This window comes from Felis catus, chromosome B4, assembly GCF_018350175.1.
Source record: "Felis catus isolate Fca126 chromosome B4, F.catus_Fca126_mat1.0, whole genome shotgun sequence".
NCBI classification, from domain to species: Eukaryota; Metazoa; Chordata; class Mammalia; order Carnivora; family Felidae; genus Felis; species Felis catus.
Window position 1 is genome coordinate 93,048,091 of NC_058374.1, and position 8,667 is coordinate 93,056,757.

The following is an 8,667-nucleotide window of genomic DNA, read 5'->3' on the forward strand; positions in this document are numbered from 1 at the left end:
GATTGGTCTGCTTCAAATGACGGTAATTCTACTGTACTATTTAGGCTTCAGGGTCCACCCTTGGTCAGACCAGGAGACTTTACCTGTGACTACATCCTTGATGAGCAATTTGCTCATACTTGTTTTGCCTTTCTTGGTCACAGGTTTTTCCTGAAGAGCACTCTCTCAATAAGTCACTTGGCCTAAATTGGTCTCTGGCTTTGCTTCTAGAGAGCTCAACCTAAGACAAAGGACATTTGGGATCCTGTTAATATTTCTATTTATCATACCTAACAATTTCTAGTATCTACAATGACTCATCAAAAGTAGGTGATGTTATTCTAATTTTATAAATTAGTACATTAAGATTGGCCCACTGAGTCAGACTCAGGAAAGAGACAGCTAGATCCCAGAGTAAATAGAAATCAACTACTTAAATAGTACCCCAAAAGACACTGCCAAAGGCTGCCTTAAATAGGAAGGTATCCAGCTATCCAACTCTAGGGTGATCCATTCTAACTTTCTACAGACTTACCCCATCAGAGGTAAATCATACATGAGAGGACACAAGTACATTTTTCAATCCATGTTATAAAGTCAGTGTTCTAAATTTTTAAAGTTTCTATGCATTTCTAATCTATGGCATGTAGAACATACTAAACATTTTTCCAATTAATGAATATTTGAGAACTCAAGGATCTAAACAACAACATAATTTCCTTCGGCTTGGAGTCTCCATTATTTGTACCTGCCCTACAACTAGAACTCCTATCCCTGTAGTGAGCTTGTTGTCCTGAATGCTGATAACCGATAACAGTTCTACTTCCTCTTCCAATTGGGTGGGTCAGGACCAACAATAGATTCATAAATAAGCTTGGAAATCGGACAGCTGAACTCCAAACTGAATGGTTTAGAACTTTCCGGACCAATCTTGCCTTGAGGCAAGACTTCATGTGACTAACAACTGGCAAATAGGTAAGAATGGGAAGCTATATCACACTTGACCGGGTGAAAGAACTTGATTGAGCACAAAGTGGAATTTTCAAGTTTAGATTATGTTGTGTTCTGGTCTACTGGTTGGCTGACTTTAATGAAAGGGTCTACCTATTAATGTTGACAACTAAATCTGAGCTCCTCTCTATAAAGCTACCCAATTAGATTCTACCGTTTGAACTTCCTAAGCCTCAGTGACCTTTGAAGTATCGCCTCTAAATCAGACTAGGGGTCTGGGAACCCTATGCTCTATAAAAGTGAGGTGTAATAGCTGGGAAGTACACTTGTGAGTGGAGTAGAAGTGTCTTTAGAGATAACCCAACACTCTACCCCAGCCCACCCTCAGAGCTGGTTCTCAGAGCATCATATTTTCCACTGATGAGCTACAGATTCATAAGTGTAGTGAAACACTGAAAACAATTGTTTCATTAAGACTTTTTGAAAATTCCTCATGACACAACACTCATAAAACCTTGTCTTCAGCTGCTTCAACATTAAGTTTTCTGAGACTTTAAAGGCCTACTATGCCTTTAATTCCGGAACATGTGTATCCCCCCCGCCAGGTTATTTCCTTACAAATGTCACCATGGATCAGGGGATGTCAGAGGTGGGAGTAATTATATTGTCACAAAGATCATCACTTTTTTCTTTCAATGCTGGAAGCCAGAGCAAGGAATAGGCCATGACGTTATTCAGGAGACAGGAGATTTATAACTACAAGTTTTTAAATCTCCAGGTAGAAAATGAAGAGGCAGAAATGGCATGGCAAGTGAATGCATCTAGGGTAGATTACATGATAGAACAAGAACAATTACTATGTCACAGTAGATGGATGCAGAAATAGTTCAGTCCTCAGGGTCAATGTGATCACAGAAATATGTTTTTCCCCCACAGGTCTCAAGCCTATCTTTGTTCACTTAAAAAAAGACTTGGGAGGAATCCAAATGACCAATATTAAAAGAATAATGTGGGAAATAATGTAAGTACTACCTAATAAATTCCAATTTCCCTGCTAAACCCATAGGCCAGTGTTGCTTGCACCAAACCTGCTTGTATCAGAATCACCCTGGAAGGCTTTTAAAACAACAAAAACAAGCAGATGAAAATCCAGTTAATCATAAGGGAATCTTCACCTAAAATCCTCTCCCCCAGTGATCTAGATTCACACTGAGGTTGAAAATGGTGATTTTGCTCTCAGCGACAGGGACTAGAAAGGCAGGAGCTTGAGAAACGGGATTTTCATCTAAGAACTCTGAGTATCTTACTGCCTCTTTTGACTCTTCACTTGTTACATATCAGCAGACAGGTCAGCAGGTACATAGCTCTTATTCCAGAAAAGACCCCCTTGTGCATAAACTTGGGAAGCCACCTCCTCACTGGCATCCCCTGGCTATAGCCCTGGACCTAGAAGTTAGACAAAAACATTACCCACTTGTGTGAGGTCATTTAAGTAGCTCCCATTCCCACCCACCAGACAAGGGAGCTTAAATCTGAGGTCTCTTGATGCTCAACACGGAGCGGAAAATAGAAAAAGTAAAGCTGGAGGTCCTGTCTGGCAGGTGCCACAGTGCCGCAGGTGAGATCATAAGGGTAACTTTGTGTGAATTTCAATGTTTTGCTTTCATTTTTCTTTCATGTTCCATAGAACACTAGAATGCCCAGAGATAAAGGACCTGAGAATGTTGGAAACAAGTACAATTAGTGATTATGGGCTTGGGCTGGCAACTTCTTGGTCCCCATCTCCATTGCTGGTAATAGCTCTTCACTACACATGCTTTCCAGGAATTTCTGAAGATGAGCTCGAGAGGTTTCCCGGCCATGCTTCCAAAGTCTTTGCAAATGGCCAAGCACATACCCCCTACATCTATGGCCCTCTATTCAACTTGAGCAGCTTTATCTGTTTTACGTAAGAGCTTTCTGTTTCACATTGTGTTTCAAGGGTTCCACTGCCTGCACCTCATTCAAGTTTTGAAAAGCATTTAGATTCCTGAGGTCACTGTTCTATTCTAAGTAACAGTGCCAAGCTGGTACCACATTTATTGGGTGACTCTGTCTAAGCCAGAGCACTAGTAGCATTTCGTCTCAGAAAACAGAACATGTGCTTTTTTCCTTGCAGAATAAGTGTGATGGCGAAGATAAACACCAAAACTACTCAGAAATAAACACTGCGTATTAAGTGTTATAACCACACATCAATAGACTCCATATTAGATTGTGGTTTTAGAGTGTGCACATATTTGAACTTCATTTGCTTCGCTGGTTAATCTACCCCTTTGATAAGACTGGTTCTTCTATTTTTCCTGTGTAGAGAAGGGGTAAAGAGACAAAGGATGTGTGAGTTTGTTTTTTTGTTTTTTTGTTTTAAGATCCTTCAGTTTACTGTGCAGAGAATAGATTATCAGATGGGAAAAGACTAACAATTAGAGAAAGCAGTAAGGCAGCTAGTGCCATAATCAGACAAGAGGTAAAAACCAACACTGCAAATTTATATTTACAAGTGATGTAAATAAACAAGTCTCACATGGATGCCTAACGGATCTACTTTGCCACGTCAGGAAAGGGGCAATAGTTCAGCAGATAGATGTAGAACAAGACTGCCTTGGTTCAAACGCCAGCTTTGGCCATTATAGGACTTTGGAAAAGCTACTTGATTCTTGCAGTTCTATTTTCTTAGGAGACTAGAAGTGGTACCCACACTTCACAAAATTGCCAGGAATAAAAGGAGTAGGTGTATACGAGACGTTTAGAATAGTTCCCACCAGGCAGTAAATTTTTTGCCAGGCACAGGAAAGATCTAAATGGGGCCCCTAGAGGGCAGCAGAGGAAAAGGAACAAAAGGGGAAGCGCAAAGTGTCAGATTCGCATTCGTTGTCAAAGAAAATAAACAATCTGATAAGAAAAAAGAGAGAGAGAAGCCTTCTATGAACCACGCAACATGGACGCTGAGCTTAGGGTCATGTATAGCCTGCTATTTGTTCTTGTCGATGCTTAAGGACAGCAAAATTTTAGACAAAAAGCAATGATTCAAGCAAGTCTGGTAATGAGAAGGATCTAGGCATTCATCTGGGAGCACATTTTTAAATGGCTTACTCACAGAGCCAGCAAGTTGATGCTGGCTGTTGGCTAGGAGTTCAGCTGAGGCCCACTTTTTCTGAGCTTCTCAGTGCAACGGAACATGCTTCCTACGTTTGGAGAACGGCCCACCTTCTCTGCAGCTAGGACACTGGGCTAGGACGTAGTCCCTGACAATTGCACACACCTGAACAGGGTTTTGAATCAGAAGCATGAGTTGCAGAGAAACAGGTGCCATCTGGGGTCCATTCTGGTGAGAATGGCAGCAAGTAAATCAGTTTCCAAGGAGAAGGACGGTCAAGGTCACATGCCAGCAATGTGTCTGTGCCTGACAGAGGAAACAAAGCAGTTTCTGCCAGAGCAGTTCTTCAGTGTGGTTCTGGGCATTTGTCCCTGCCAGGGCCTCCCAACCTGGTTTCAGGCCTCCTAGGAAAAATTATATTCTTCAATGGATTCCTTTTCTGGTCGTGCTAAATTTCAATTAGTAGTAACTGAGTAACAGGCAGGGAGTTTACTCCCAGGCTGCCCCACAGATCAGGCCTGACACCTCTGAAGAAAGGGACTGGAAGCTAGAATGGCAGAAGTGTTAAGAAGTTTTGTGATATTCAGAGTCTGAACAGCAACGCTTTGTTCCCCAGGTGACAAAGTTCTACATGGAGCAGGAAAATGAGCCTTTGTCCACTTTTCCCTGGAACACAGCAGAGTCCTGGCCCGAGGAAGGCTCTGGGGAAATAGTCTTCAAACATCTGTTAGAAGTTCAAATTCTTCCTTAGTAGAATCAAGCTAGAAAAAGACCCCTTACGAACTAGCTGAAAGTAGACTGCTTTGGCCAAAGTGGGACTTGGAGCTCACTGGGGGCCCCAGTAGATCCCCAAGCCCACTTTGAAGTACATCTTCAGAACTCAGTGATAGTGCCTGGCAGGGAGGCTCACGGAGTCTGACACCCAGGAGACCATGGAGAATCTCCTGAGAGGGCAGGTGCATGCCAGAAAGCTAGCAGGTCCCAGGTGAGCACAATTATCTCTGAATACCTTCCCTGAGGGCTCCCAAAAGCCTGGCAGGGAGGAAACTTAGCAGGGACTTCAGGTCTTGTTCCAGAAACTGGGGACAATTCATCAGAAGGATTTCAATATTACACAATTAGTGTCTTTTCTAATGCCGTCTAATAATGAAAGCTGGAGAAATTTTGGTTGCACACCTTTTTATTCAGTTGTATCTGATTAGTGGTATATTATGCATGTTCAAGTTGCCTTAAACCTTAGTAAACTTGTTTATCAGTTTCTGTTGTCAACTCAGCCTTGTGGGAGAACAACTTAACCATGATTCCTCTCTGCCTGGGTCTCCAAGACCCACCCCCTCCCCAACCACTGGAAGGGCCTCCTCCAGTGGCTCCCACCAGACTGGATTAGGTAACCCTTCTCTGCACTTCTAAGCCTGATGTGGGGCTTGAACCCACGAGCTATGAGATCATGACCAGAGCTAAAGTCAGCTGCTCAATTGACTGAGCCACCCAGGCACCCCCAATAGACCTTTTTTAGTATCTACTATGTGCCAGGCTCTATTCTGGGCACCAGGAAATCAGCAGTGAAGAGTTAAAAAGCTTTTGAGAGAGAGTTTGGGCAGCTTGTGTGTATATTTTGAAGTTAGAGCTTTCAGAATTTGTTAAGAAACAGGACATGGCGTGGAAGAGTCAAATCTTCCCGAGTGAATGGGGGAGATGAGGAGAGGAACACGTTAGAATAGATCTGTTTTGAACATGTTGAATTTGAGATACAATTGAGACTCTCATGCAGAGTTTTAATTCAGGGGAGGATTCAAACATATGGAGATTCAGAGATTGGGGAAATACAGAGGACCAAGCAAAGGAGTCGAAGGTGGTCACTGAGGTAGAAGGAAAACCAGGAACTAACGTCTTGAAAGGACTGAAGAGAATCCAAGAAGCAACGAGTGATGGATTATGTTAAATGCTACTGATAGATAAATAGGATAAGGATGGAGAGAGAACCATTGAATTTGGAAAACCTGGCACTTATCAGGGACTCCTGTGGGGTGGTACAGTGGGGAGAAAGGTTTGATTGGAAAGGTTCAAGAGGGAATGGGAAGAATTGGGGCAGCGAGTATAGCCAACTCCTTTGCTAGGTTTCACATTAAAGGTCAACAAAAATTGGGGCTACAGCCAAGGAAAGAAGTGGAGTTTAAGACTTTTTTTTAAGATGGTGAAAATCTACTGCATGCCAGAGAGAATTCACGATTAAGGAAAAAGTTGCAGACGAAGGAGGATAGTACAAGGGCCGGAGCAGATCACGGAGTCAGCAAGAGGGAAAGGATTCCGAGCACAGGGAGGGTACCGGAGCACAGAAGCAGATGGGGAGGAGATGGGGTGTGGGAGCGGGTGGAAATTCACTTCCAGTGCTTCGGCTTTGCCGGTGAAAAGCAAGCAAGTTCATGGTTGAACGTGAAGCCCGAGGAGGAGGAGGTATTGGAGGTAACTGGAGAGAGGACAAAAGCAAACTGCCCACCCGAGAGACTGGGAGAATGCTGCTCTAGGCAAATGTAGTGTGGCCACAGGGCAGCCCTCAGATGCCTTCTGAGATTTAACCGTCACAGGGCTGTGAGTTTTTCTCCCACAGTCTGTGCTAAGGAAGGAGTGAAAGACAGGAGAACAGGGATTTTAGCAGGACTTTAGTTTTTCCAGTGAATATGAAAAAGGCAAGAGAGAGACAGGAGAGTCGAACGCGGATGCTAACGAGAGAGTTTACATGGCCTGCTACCCCACAGCCCATGCGCTTTTTAAAGGCTTCTGGAAGTCCAGCTGTAGTAGTTTCCTATCACTGCTGTAACAAATTACCATGAATTTAGGAGCTTAACACGACACAAATGTATGATCTTACCATTCCATAAGCTGGAAATCTGGCAGAGGTGTCCTTGGGATAACATCACTGTGTCAGCAACGTCATGTCCCTTTATGAAGGCTCAAGGCAATAATCTGTTTTCTTAACCTTTTCCAGTTTCTGGAGATCTCTTTCCTCTGTCTTCAGAACCAGCAACACAGGTAAAGCCTTCCCACGTTGTATCACTGACCTCTCCTTCTGACTCCCTCTTCTACTTTGAAGGACCCTGTGATGCCATTTGGCCCACCTGGGTAATCCAGAATCATCCCTTTAAGGTCAGCTGATTAGCAACCTTAAATCCATCTGCAACCATAATTCCCTTCTGCCCTGTAGCAGCATGTTCACAGCTGCCAGACATTAGGATGTGGCCATCTATCTGTGGGTTTAACATTCTGCCTCCCAGAATGCATAATGCCAAGGTGTCCTACAGAAGCATCACATCCAATCTAGCATGAAAAGGACTATTCACCACTACTTTGCTAGCTCTAGGCATTGTGGGTTTTTTTTTTTCATTTGGCAATTTGTCAGTGGACAATGATATCACACATGGTTTTTACTTGCACCTACTTGATTACTAATAGGTCTAAATATATAGATGAACTTTCATTCTTCTTTTGTGAAGAAAACTTGTACCCTTTGCACAATTTTTAAATGTCTTTTTTGTTAGCTTTTCTAAGAGTTAGGAGATATTAAGCCTTTGTCTTGCATATATCCAGTTAAGTGGGGGGAGGGGGGGTTTCCAGGCCATTATTAAGTTCACAACTTTTTTTTTTTACTACCTAGTCAAATCTGTCCAATTCTGGGGGGTGGTGGGGGTTCTGGCCTTTGTGTTCTGTTTAGAAAAATATTCTCCACTTTGGGAAAAGAAAATTTGCCTGAATTTCTCAGTGCTTTTGTAAAAAAGTCCTAAATCTCCTAAGACATGGAAATATGTATGGTATAAGATAGGGAGTGTTTATTTTCACTTCCCCTGCACACACCATGAGAATTAGATCTGTAACCATTTGTCTAGTAAACTGCTCTAATCCAAAAGGGCCAAATGTCTCTAGCCAGGGCTAGGTACCTAGGAGAGGCCTCAAGGGGTCAGGGAGCTCTTTCTCCTTAGGTAATTACATTTGCGGAAGGAGGAAGCCCAGACTTAGAACACATATCTAGGTCATAAAAGATGCAGAAACCACCATTTCTGTGCTCTTTTGGAAGACATATTTATATTCCAGAAGATTAGAGTCAGAGCCCAGAACACTTTCCACACCTTCTATAAGGAGCAAAGGATTTTGTTCTCTCTCTCTCTCCTTTCTGGACGGGAGAAGGATGGCTGTCTTTCCTCCTGTACATAAATAAGAAAAATCCATTAAAGCTGACTCACTGTGTCCTGCTCTTGTAGGAGTTTGACCTGGTTTCATCACATACCCCAGGGGTAAGGGCTGGGATGAGTAAGCTTTCTCACAATATTTACTGCAAAGTAATTGTAAGAAACCTGTCTTTTACCCAGAACACCTCATATGTGCATTCAGGTTTAAATGAATAAAGATAAATACTAAAAACCCAACAGCCACTCCAAAATTATAAAAAGATTCTATCTTCTGGTAACTTACAGTTTCATTTCATACATTTCAACACTGATCCATCTGTGTTTTATTTGGTGTATGGGTAGAATGAGATATAGATTCAGTTTTTTCCCCACAAATGGCTTTCCGATTGCCATAAGTTCATTTCTGGAAAAAAGCAATTT

The 8,667-nt window shown here is 42.6% G+C and overlaps 1 long non-coding RNA gene across 2 annotated transcripts in view; it reads right to left on the reverse strand.

Moving 5' to 3' along the window:
- LOC123386636 overlaps positions 1-6,928 on the reverse strand; it is a 75,447-nt gene extending 68,519 nt beyond the window's left edge. For both annotated transcript variants that reach the window (XR_006600846.1, XR_006600847.1), the window contains exon 1: positions 84-6,928. This is a non-coding gene — a long non-coding RNA (uncharacterized LOC123386636). The remainder of the gene's footprint in view (positions 1-83) is intronic.
- Between the last annotated feature and the right edge of the window lie 1,739 nt (positions 6,929-8,667).